Source organism: Callorhinchus milii, unplaced genomic scaffold, assembly GCF_018977255.1.
Source record: "Callorhinchus milii isolate IMCB2004 unplaced genomic scaffold, IMCB_Cmil_1.0 Scaffold3, whole genome shotgun sequence".
NCBI classification, from domain to species: domain Eukaryota; kingdom Metazoa; phylum Chordata; class Chondrichthyes; order Chimaeriformes; family Callorhinchidae; genus Callorhinchus; species Callorhinchus milii.
The window spans coordinates 1,296,589-1,306,431 of record NW_024704744.1 but is presented as its reverse complement, the minus strand read 5'-3'; positions in this window follow the sequence as shown (position 1 = coordinate 1,306,431).

Sequence of the window (9,843 nt, the reverse complement as noted above, 5' to 3'; positions counted from 1 at the left end):
CTCGTCATACGTATTCACCATCTGCATTACCAAAGGACCACATGCCCAATACAGAACAGTGAACAAGTACATAAAACAAGGCTTTGACCAACCATCATGGCATCAGGCAATCCAGACAGCCCAACTAAATGCTATTTACTGACAAGGACTGAGCAGAACTTCCAGATTCTCCAATTTTGCAAAGGAAATCCTGAAATAGAACCAAAGGACATGGGCTCCAAATTCGATTTGAAACCACAGACATTGAATGGGGGAGATCAGGCAGAGTGAATTGAGGGTTTATGTCTGATTCATCATTTTCTTAAAAAGTGATTGATAATTCAGTTACAGTGTTAATACTGTTTGACTTTATAACAGTTTATATTCTAATAAATGGGTTCTGTGTTGAAACCTGTTGTGTTGTGCAATTCATTGCAAAGGATATGTTTTGTGCACACGAGGTACAGCAGTGTGCAGAACTGATATGGAAAGAAAGGTTATTATAGCTTTTATGCATGGATTAGACATGGTACAGAAAGCTGGCCTTAATGTCACCAGCCAACTCAGTACTTATTTGTTATCAGTTATATAAAATCCGACTTGTACTTAACTTTGCATAAGACATATATGATAAACCCCTCTATTAGTCTTTCCTACACCACTCTGTTCCGCTCCCCTACCCCCTTCTATTATCTTCCTCTACATCCCTGTTACCTTCTCCTACACCCCTCTATTACCCTCTCCTAAACCCCTCTATTACCCTCTCCTACACCCCTCTCTTCCCCTCTCCTATACCACTCTATTGCCCCCCTCCTACTCCGCTCCATTACCCTCTCCCACATCTGTCTGTTAGATTATAGAAGTTGTAGTCTAATAATAATGAAACATTAATGAACAAATGTAGAATGGAGAAAATACTGATAGTCATGGGACAGGACACATCTGGTTCTCTCTGGTTTTGAAGGAATAACAAGATAGCCTTGAAAAAGGGCACGAGGTCACCACTTGTCAGGGTATAACCAAACCCACATTCCTATAGCAGTAATGGACCAAAGTACCGGTCGACACAGGATCTCAGCTTAACAATATGTCTCTACATTCTAACAGGGACTGCCAACTAACAGAGTAGCGAACTAACGAGTAAGTTGTTTAAACTGGAGGACTTTGGTACCATCCCGAGATATTGATAAGGGACAACCAGTCACTTAAAAGGAACGTACATAACAAAATAAATAAACACCAGATACAGACCTAAACTGATCAATCTCCTATCTTATTCAGGACCTCATCAAGACTCAATCAGGCTGGCACCAAGCCAAATGATTGATTAACCTGAGTACATGGCAGTACCAGAAGTAGGGAGGGAGGCCCTAGGAAAAGACACTTGAGAAAGAGTATTACTAGCCCACCTCTAAGAATGAAAGGAAGGACAAGAAGGTTCCCGAGAGAGAGAGAGAGAGAGAGAGAGAGAGACCAGAGCCAAGGGGTACCTTTCAGGAGAAAAAGAAAGGTGTCCTGTGAATGTCTACAAAGACTGGTAGTATGATGTGTTAGACAATTATAGCATACTTATTAATGTAAGTGGTATTCACTTTGTTCATAATAAACCTTGCTACACCATATTTGGATTGTCGAGTTATATTTCCGAACCACGGGATCGGAAATCCCAACTCCTCTATTTCCCTCTCCTACACTCCTCTATGACCTTCTCCTAAATCCTTCTCTCCACCCCTCTATTTCCGACTCCTAAACTCCTCTGTTACCCTCTTCTAAACCCTTCCTCCCTTTTGTCTATAAAGTTTCTCTTAAATAAGTTGATGCTTTTTCCTTCAACCGGAGACCTGCAGCTCAGTGGTTAGAGCACTCGCCTTGCAAGCGAGACACCTGGGTTCGGTTCAATTCCAGGCACAGGGCGAAACCTTGGGCAAGTTTCCTTACTCCACACACCTGATAATAATCCCTCCAAAGCAAAGAACAATAATAAATTGGTCATTTTCAACCGACGACTGTTTGTGGGACACTGCTGTGGGCAATTGGCTGCCGCGTTTCGCCCACCAATATACGGTCAACTCACTTTACAGCATAGTCTGTGAAGTGCTTTTATACGTCGAGAAGACGTGAAAAGCGCTATATCAAATGCAAAGACTATCATTATTATATTATTATAACCATAGCATCCAGGAGCGAGTTCCACTCACTCCCTTCACCACCCTCTGCATGAAGAAATTCTAGATACTAAATGCTCTCGTCTCTCTTGATGTGAAAGGTGCCATTCACCATCTTATATTTTTGCCCTTTGGACTCACCCACATTCACTCTCTGAGATTATGTGAGCAGGATGTGTCTCTCTGGGGAAAGAGTGTTCACTCCTCCCACGTGCACTACAGGGATATGTGGACTCAGTAGATCACAAGCTTGGTTTGGATGAAGAAGGCACTTCAGTCCATCCCATCTCATCCTTGTTCTCTCTCCCTCTGATTCTCCCTCTCTCTCTCTATCTGGTTCTTTCTCACATCCTCCTACCTGTAGCTCAGTGGTTAGAGCACTCGCTTTGCAAGTGAGAGACCTGAGTTCAATTCCAGGCAGAGTGAAACCTTGGGCAAGTTTCCTTACTCCACACAGAGCCTAATAATAATCCCTCCAAAACCAACAACAATAATAAATTGGTCATTTTCAATCTACGACTGTTTGTGGGACATTGCTGTGCGCAATTGGCTGCCGCGTCCTCCAACAAATATACAGTCAATTCACTTTACAGTGTGTTCTGTGAAGCGCTTTGGGACGTCCTCCCGACGTGAAAAGTGCTATATCAAATGCAAGGATTATTATTATTATTATTATTATTTTTATCCCACCCCCTGGCCCTTAACCCCCTTAACTCCAATCCCCAGCACAGTGCAAATCCTTCACTGTCGAATACTTTGGGACATCCTCCCGACATGAAAAGCAAAATATAAATACAATTTATATTGTTTATATTTCGTTAAAATTGCTGTTTTTCTTGCAGCCTTCTTAAACCTGTCAATCTTCCCACTTCCTCCACTCAGCGGGCACTAGTCTGCTTCAATCCCCCGCCCTACCCGCTCCACACTGCCCAGTCAGGATTACAACCTATCTGCCACACTCCCTGGGACTGTATCCCAGAGTCCCTATGAATCATTCCTCTCTCACTTACTTCAAGACCCATCGAAAGATCTCTATATCTGCAGTTTCAATATATTTCCCTTCCCAAATCTCCTAAATCTAACCCCCAACTCAGCGCAACTGTTGAAGTCCCAGTGCCTTGTGACATGCTCCTGATGTGAACGGCACTGTATAAATGCAATATCTTATTGTTCTACACTATTGTCCAGTAGTCCCAGGTCAGCTATAGCACAGATAGATAATAGTAATAACAAACCTTGTATTTAACAAAGCAACTTTAACATTGGAGTGATCTTCCAAACCACACAATGTGTAGTGTAGTGACTCTGTATTGTGTGGGTGTACATGGCAGCAAATTGGCCCACGGGTCATCTGCAGCATGGTTTAGAGATAGAGTAGGGCTCTCTGTCTGTCCACAATCTGGGTCATCATAGCAGACAGAGTAACTCTTCTTCTGCACTGTCCAGCCACACTCCCGGGGCAAGGAAAGAGACAGAGTAATGCTCTCTCTACCCTGTCCATCCACACTCCTGCAACAGGTCAGAGAAGAGCTCCCTCTAGACTGGCCAACCATACCCTCAGGCCAGGGTTAGGAATGAAGGAAAGATATCCCTCTACACTGTCCATTCCCCAGGCCCAGGTCAGGGTTACAACTACAACTTGCACTTATATAACAAGGTTAGAGTGTGAGAATCTTGAAGTCGATCATTTGGTGATGGGAGGCCAGTGGAGCGTGGCCAGGACTGGTGGGATGGGGGTTCGAAGCTTGGTCCAGGTAAGTATGTGGGCAGCAGAATTCTCAATCAGCTGTATTTTTTAACAGTGGAGTTGGGGAGACCGGCGAGGAGTGCATTTGAGTAATCGAGGAGGGAGGTGACAAAGGCTTGCACGAGGGTTTTGGCTGCATTTGAGGTAAGGTCCGGAGCATATTGATGAGGAAAAGAAGGCAGCCAAGGATGGAGCCCTGGTGCACCCCACAGGTGACCAGTGACCAGCAGCTGGGTGGGCCAATGCAGCAAGTGGAGAACCTCATGTGGGTGATTGAAAGGGAGGAGGGAGAAACAGGAGCAAAGGAGGTGATGGACAATGGAAAACAGTGTCATTGGGTTGTTTTAGCCTCCAGGATGACTTTGGAGTAATAGTCAGTTTCAACCTGTGACAGGGAGAGGCTGTAGTGTGGAGGTGCTCGAGCCACAGCTGGCAGTGAATCAGGAGACCGGATATCTGCCATCTGCATTCAAGCATCAGGGTTTGGTTTTAAGTGAGCGGTGATGACTGTTTTGTACCGGGGGGAGCGGGTGGATTTGGAAGGAGCCTTGGATTTCATGGGAGCCAGGGAATTGGAGGTTGTGGAGAGACAGTCATTCAGCAGCTTGATGACTGCCTCAGGATCACTGCGGGTTAGAGACTGAGAAACAAACCCTCTACACAGTGCGTCTGGCATGCTGAGCTCTGGAGATGTACTTACGTGTGTGTTCTGAGTAGTTTGTTGTCACAGACAGTTGTTTGTGTGGATCTGGTAGAAGATCGGCAGCTGGTGGAGTGTGAGGTGAGGAAGTTATGATTTGTGTGACGGGGTAAAGCCCAGTTTATATGGAGCTGCTCAGGGGGAGGCAACTGCAAGTCCTCCGGTGGATTGGCGGGAGATTGACGTCTGATCAGATTGTTTGATTTCTAAAGAATTGCCGGACCCTCAAGGAAGTGTAATTCTCAAGAAAATAATTTTCATTGGAAACAGCTGGCATAAGGCCAACAATTCTTATCTCTTTCATGCTCTGGAGGTGGGGTGTGTGAGTAATGTGATAGAGTGGAGTCCTACAGGTTAGTGGTTATAATAATAATAATAATAATAATCCTTGCATTTAATATAGCGCTTTTCACGTCGGGAGGACGTCCCAAAGCGCTTCACAGAACACACTGTAAAGTGAATTGACTGTATATTTGTGGGCGAACGCGGCAGCCAATTGCGCACAGCAATGTCCCACAAACAGTCGTGGATTGAAAATGACCAATTTATTATTGTTTTTGGTTTTGGAGGGATTATTATTAGGCGTGTGGAGTAAGGAAACTTGCCCAAGGTTTCGCCCTCTGCCTGGAATTGAACTCAGGTCTCTAGCTTGCAAAGCGAGTGCTCAACCACTGAGCTACAGGACTCCACACAAGTCTTATGGACTTGCCACGCAAGTCAGAGACCTGGGCTTGGTTCCTGGCAGGGAGAAATGTTGAGCAAGTTTCCTAAACCCCTTCGCAGTGAACAGCAACCTGTTTGTTAGTCGATTAGTGAATCGCTTTTCCGGGGTTAATAATTCCTTTTTAAAAAAATTAATTGATCATTTCAATTCACAACTGTTGGTGGGACACTGCTGTGTGTAATTGGCTGCCCTGTTTCGCCCACAAAATATACAGTCAATTTACTTTATAACCCACATGAAAACAACCACCTGCTCCCTCGACACCATCCCTATCCCTCTCCTTACCTCCCAGATCCATCTCTTTGCCCCTCTACTCACCGACATCATAAACCTCTCCCTGGCCACTGGCACCATTCCCACCCCTCTAAAAACAGCCGTCATCTCTCCTATCCTTAAAAAACACACCCAGACCTATCTCTGCTCTCAAATTACTGCCCCATCTCCAACATCCCTTTCCTTTCCAAGGGCCTGGATCGAGTCATTAATTCCCAGCTTCCCTCCTTCCTCACACGCCATTCCCTTCACGATCCCCTCCCACAGCACAGCAACAGCCTTGGTTAAAGTGATAAATGACATTTTGTCCATCTGCAACCAGGGCTTCCTCTGCCTTCTAGTACTCCTTGACCTCCCTGCTGCCTTCAATACCGTTGATCACTCTATTCTCCTCCACTGCCTCTCCTCTCAACCTCAACCTTCATGATTCCTCACTTGAATGATTCAGATCCTTTCTCTCTCACCGCCTCCACTTCATCTCCACAAACCGCTTCTCCCCGAGCCCCACACACTGTTTCATGCAGCATTCCTCAGGGCTCTGTCCTCAGTCCCCTCCTCTTCAATATCTCTATGCTCCCTCCTGGTGACATTATATGCAGACATGGGGTCTGCATATGTATACAGATGATAACCAACTCGAGCTCTCTGCCTCCACCCTCGACTCTCGGACCACTGCTGACAGAATTCCTGGCAGAATGTATGTCAGACATGAAGTCCTGGATGGAGACAACTTTCTACAGTTGAACACCAACAAGACCGAGGCCCAACTGATTGGCTCCCATCGGTGCCTCCACATCTCAGGTACTGACAACATTCCCATCCAAGGATGCACATTCCACCTCACTGTGTCAGTGCAGAACCTTGGTTTGACCCTCAACTATCCTTTCTAGTGCACATCTGTGCCATGACATGCTTTGCCTTCCCCACATCTTCAACATCTCTCAGCTCCACCACTCTCACACTGCAGGCCGCCGAGACCCTCATGCACACATTCATAAGATCCAGGTTTGACTATGCAAACTCCCTGCTTGTTGGCCTCTCCAACTCCTCCCTCCATAGACTGCAGATCATCCAGAACTGTGCAGCCCATGTCCTCTCCTGCACCAGACTCTGCAACCCTATCACACCCATCCTCGCACGACTCCACTGACTTCCCATCACACAGAGGATACAGATCACCATCCTGGTCCTCACCTTCAAAGCCCTCCATGGCTTTGCTATCCCCACCCTCTGCAACCTCCCAAGCCCCTACAAAACTGCCCGCTCAATCCAATCCGCAGACTCTGAACTGCTTCACGTCCCCTGACTCACCTGTCCCACCATTGGAAGCCCAGCCTTCAGCCACTCTGCTCCCACTCTCTGCAGCTCCATCCTCCAGTCCCTCCACCTTACCCTTGACTTCCTTCCTTCAAGACACATTTCAAGAGTCTCCTCTTCAGCCATCCTCCTACGTTTCCTGCCCTCCACCCTCCCTTATCCCAACTCCGAGCTCAGGTTCAAATCCCTGAATGTTCAGCGCCTTGGGACATTCTACCAATGTGAAAGGCACTACACAAATGTAATTTTGTTGGGAGGACATCCCAAGCCACTGGACAGTCAGGGATTTGGAGCTGAGCTGGGAGAGAGTGGGGATCATAGTCATGGAGCCCGGTGCAGGAATGGACATGAGCTGCAGAGTTCTGAATGATCTGCAGCTTGTAGAGGGAAGGGTTGGGAAGGCCGACAAACATGGAGTTGTTGTAGTCAAGTCCCGGTGTGACAAATCCATGGATCAGGTTGGCAGCCTAAGGGGAGAGGCAGTGGCAGAGCCAAAGCGAAGAGGAAGGCAGTGCGGGTCATACCACATATGAGCGGTAGAAAGTCGAACAAAAGAGTATCACTGTTACAACTGACATCTGACTATCCCCAATGTGGGGTTGATGTACACGCTTACAGACGAGACATGTTTACTAGTCAATAATTCGCTCTGTAATTATTTCCAAATAGCAAGCACAACATGAATGTGACTTATTTAGATGTTAATGTGATTCTAAGTACGTTTGCTGAACATATTTGCACATTGCCCACTTATAATAATAATAATAATAATCCTTGCATTTGATATAGCGCTTTTCACGTCAGGAGGACGTCCCAAAGCGCTTCACAGAACACACTGTAAAGTGAAGTGACTGTATATTTGTGGGCGAACGCGGCAGCCAATTGCGCACAGCAATGTCCCACAAACAGTCGTAGATTGAAAATGACCAATTTATTATTGTTTTGGGATTTGGAGGGATTATTATTAGGCTCTGTGTGGAGTAAGGAAACTTGCCCAAGGTTTCGCCCTGTCTGGAATTGAACTCAGGTCTCTCACTTGCAAAGCGAGTGCTCTAACCACTGAGCTACAGGACTCCACTTGCAAATATGTTGAAAAATCCTTGAGGCCGCAATGGGCCTGAGGGCCGCAGTTTGGTCAGAGCTGCTGTAAAGTGTGTTGTGTATAGGTTTGTAGGTGAATGTGGATGGGAACAGCTCACAAACAGCCAGAATTACCAATTTTATTTGGGCGATGTTGGGCAGGACACTGGGAAAAACTCCCTTCTCTTTCTGAATTGTGCTATGGGATCTTTAACATCCGCCTGAACAGGTAGTTGGGCACTGGTAAAACATCTCATCTCAGGGCGGCATCTGTTACAATGGTCCTGGAGTGTTAGCCTAGTCCAGAGTGGTCGAACCTTTTGGCTGCCGTAGGTCAGACATCAAGTCCTGGATCAGAGCTAACTTTCTTCAGATGAACGTCAACAAGACCAAGACCCTCTTTATTGGCTCCCGTCAGTGCCTCCACATCTTAGACTCTGACAGCTTCACCATTCAGGGATGCACACTCAACTTTATTAAGATAGTCCGGAACCTTGGAAACTTGTTTGACCCTCAACTATCTTTTCTAGCCCACATCTGTGCCATGACCCGCTTTGCCTTCCTCACCTCCACAACATTGCCCGGCTCCGCCACTGTCTGACACCACAGGCCACCAAAACCCTCATACACACATTCATAACATTGAGGCTTGTCTTTGCAAATTACTTGCTTGTCAGCCTCTCCAACTATTCCCTCCATAGGCTACAGATCATCCAGAACTCTGCAGCCCGTGTCCTCTCCTACACCAGGCTCCATGACCCTATCACCCCCATTCTTGCCCAACTCCACTGACATCCCATTACTCAGAGGATACAGCTCAAAATCCTGCTCCTCACCTTGAAAGCCCTCAAGGCCCTGCTCCCCCCTTACCTCTGTGACCTCCTAAACCCCTACCATCTTGCCTGCTCCCCCCGCTCAGCGGGCTCTGGCCTGCTTCACGTTTCCCACCTCGCCCGCCCCAAAAGTGGTGGGCCTTCTGTCACTTTGCCCCTACAGTTTGGAACTCCACCCCCATTCCCTCTGCCTCGCCCCCTCCTTTGCCTCCTTCAAGAACAATCTCAAGAACCACCTCTTCAATCGTGCTTTCAATCCCCCTGCCTAACCCCGCCCTCCACCTGCCACGATCCCGACCCCCAGTTCGGATCTGAAACAACAACTGCCCAGTGCCTTGGGATGTCCTCCCAATGTGAAAGTCGCTATACAATGTAATTTTGTTGTTGTTGTTGTTGTTTATCTGGCCCGAGAGCAACATTCCATCTTCAGCTCTGGGAGGAAGTCACAAAGTGCTGAACAGTCAGGATTTGCACCTGTGCTGTAGGTTGGGATCAGGAGGTTTGGAGAGAAAGGGTGTAGGAGGGTTTGGGTAGGAGGGTGACCACAGGCATGGTGAAAGGGGAGGGTCTTGAGACGGGCCTTGAAAGAGACAAGGGAGGAAGTGAGGTGAAGGGACTATTGAATGGAGTTCTAACATGATGGATAAGAGAGTGTCTATGAATGTCATTTATATGGACTTCCAGAGGCATTTGATAAAGTTTTGCACAAGAAGTTATCAGCAAAAATGATTTTTGTTATTCTTGATGTGCTTATAAAATAGCTTAGCATTCCCTTTTATGTTTCCTGCTAATCTTTTCTCGTGCAATCTCTTTGCCCCTCTTATTTCCCTTTACATTTCTCCACTGTACACTCTGCCTGGAGGGTTACATCCTATTTATCTAATTCCAGGACATTTTAGGCAGAGTTTCAGAATAAGCCAAGGCTTTGGTTACCCAGAGTTGAGGTACTGCTGAAGTCTAAGCAGCTGAAAATTTGAAAGGGTTTATTACCCCTAGAAAAGCAATCTGATGGCCTGAGATGACAA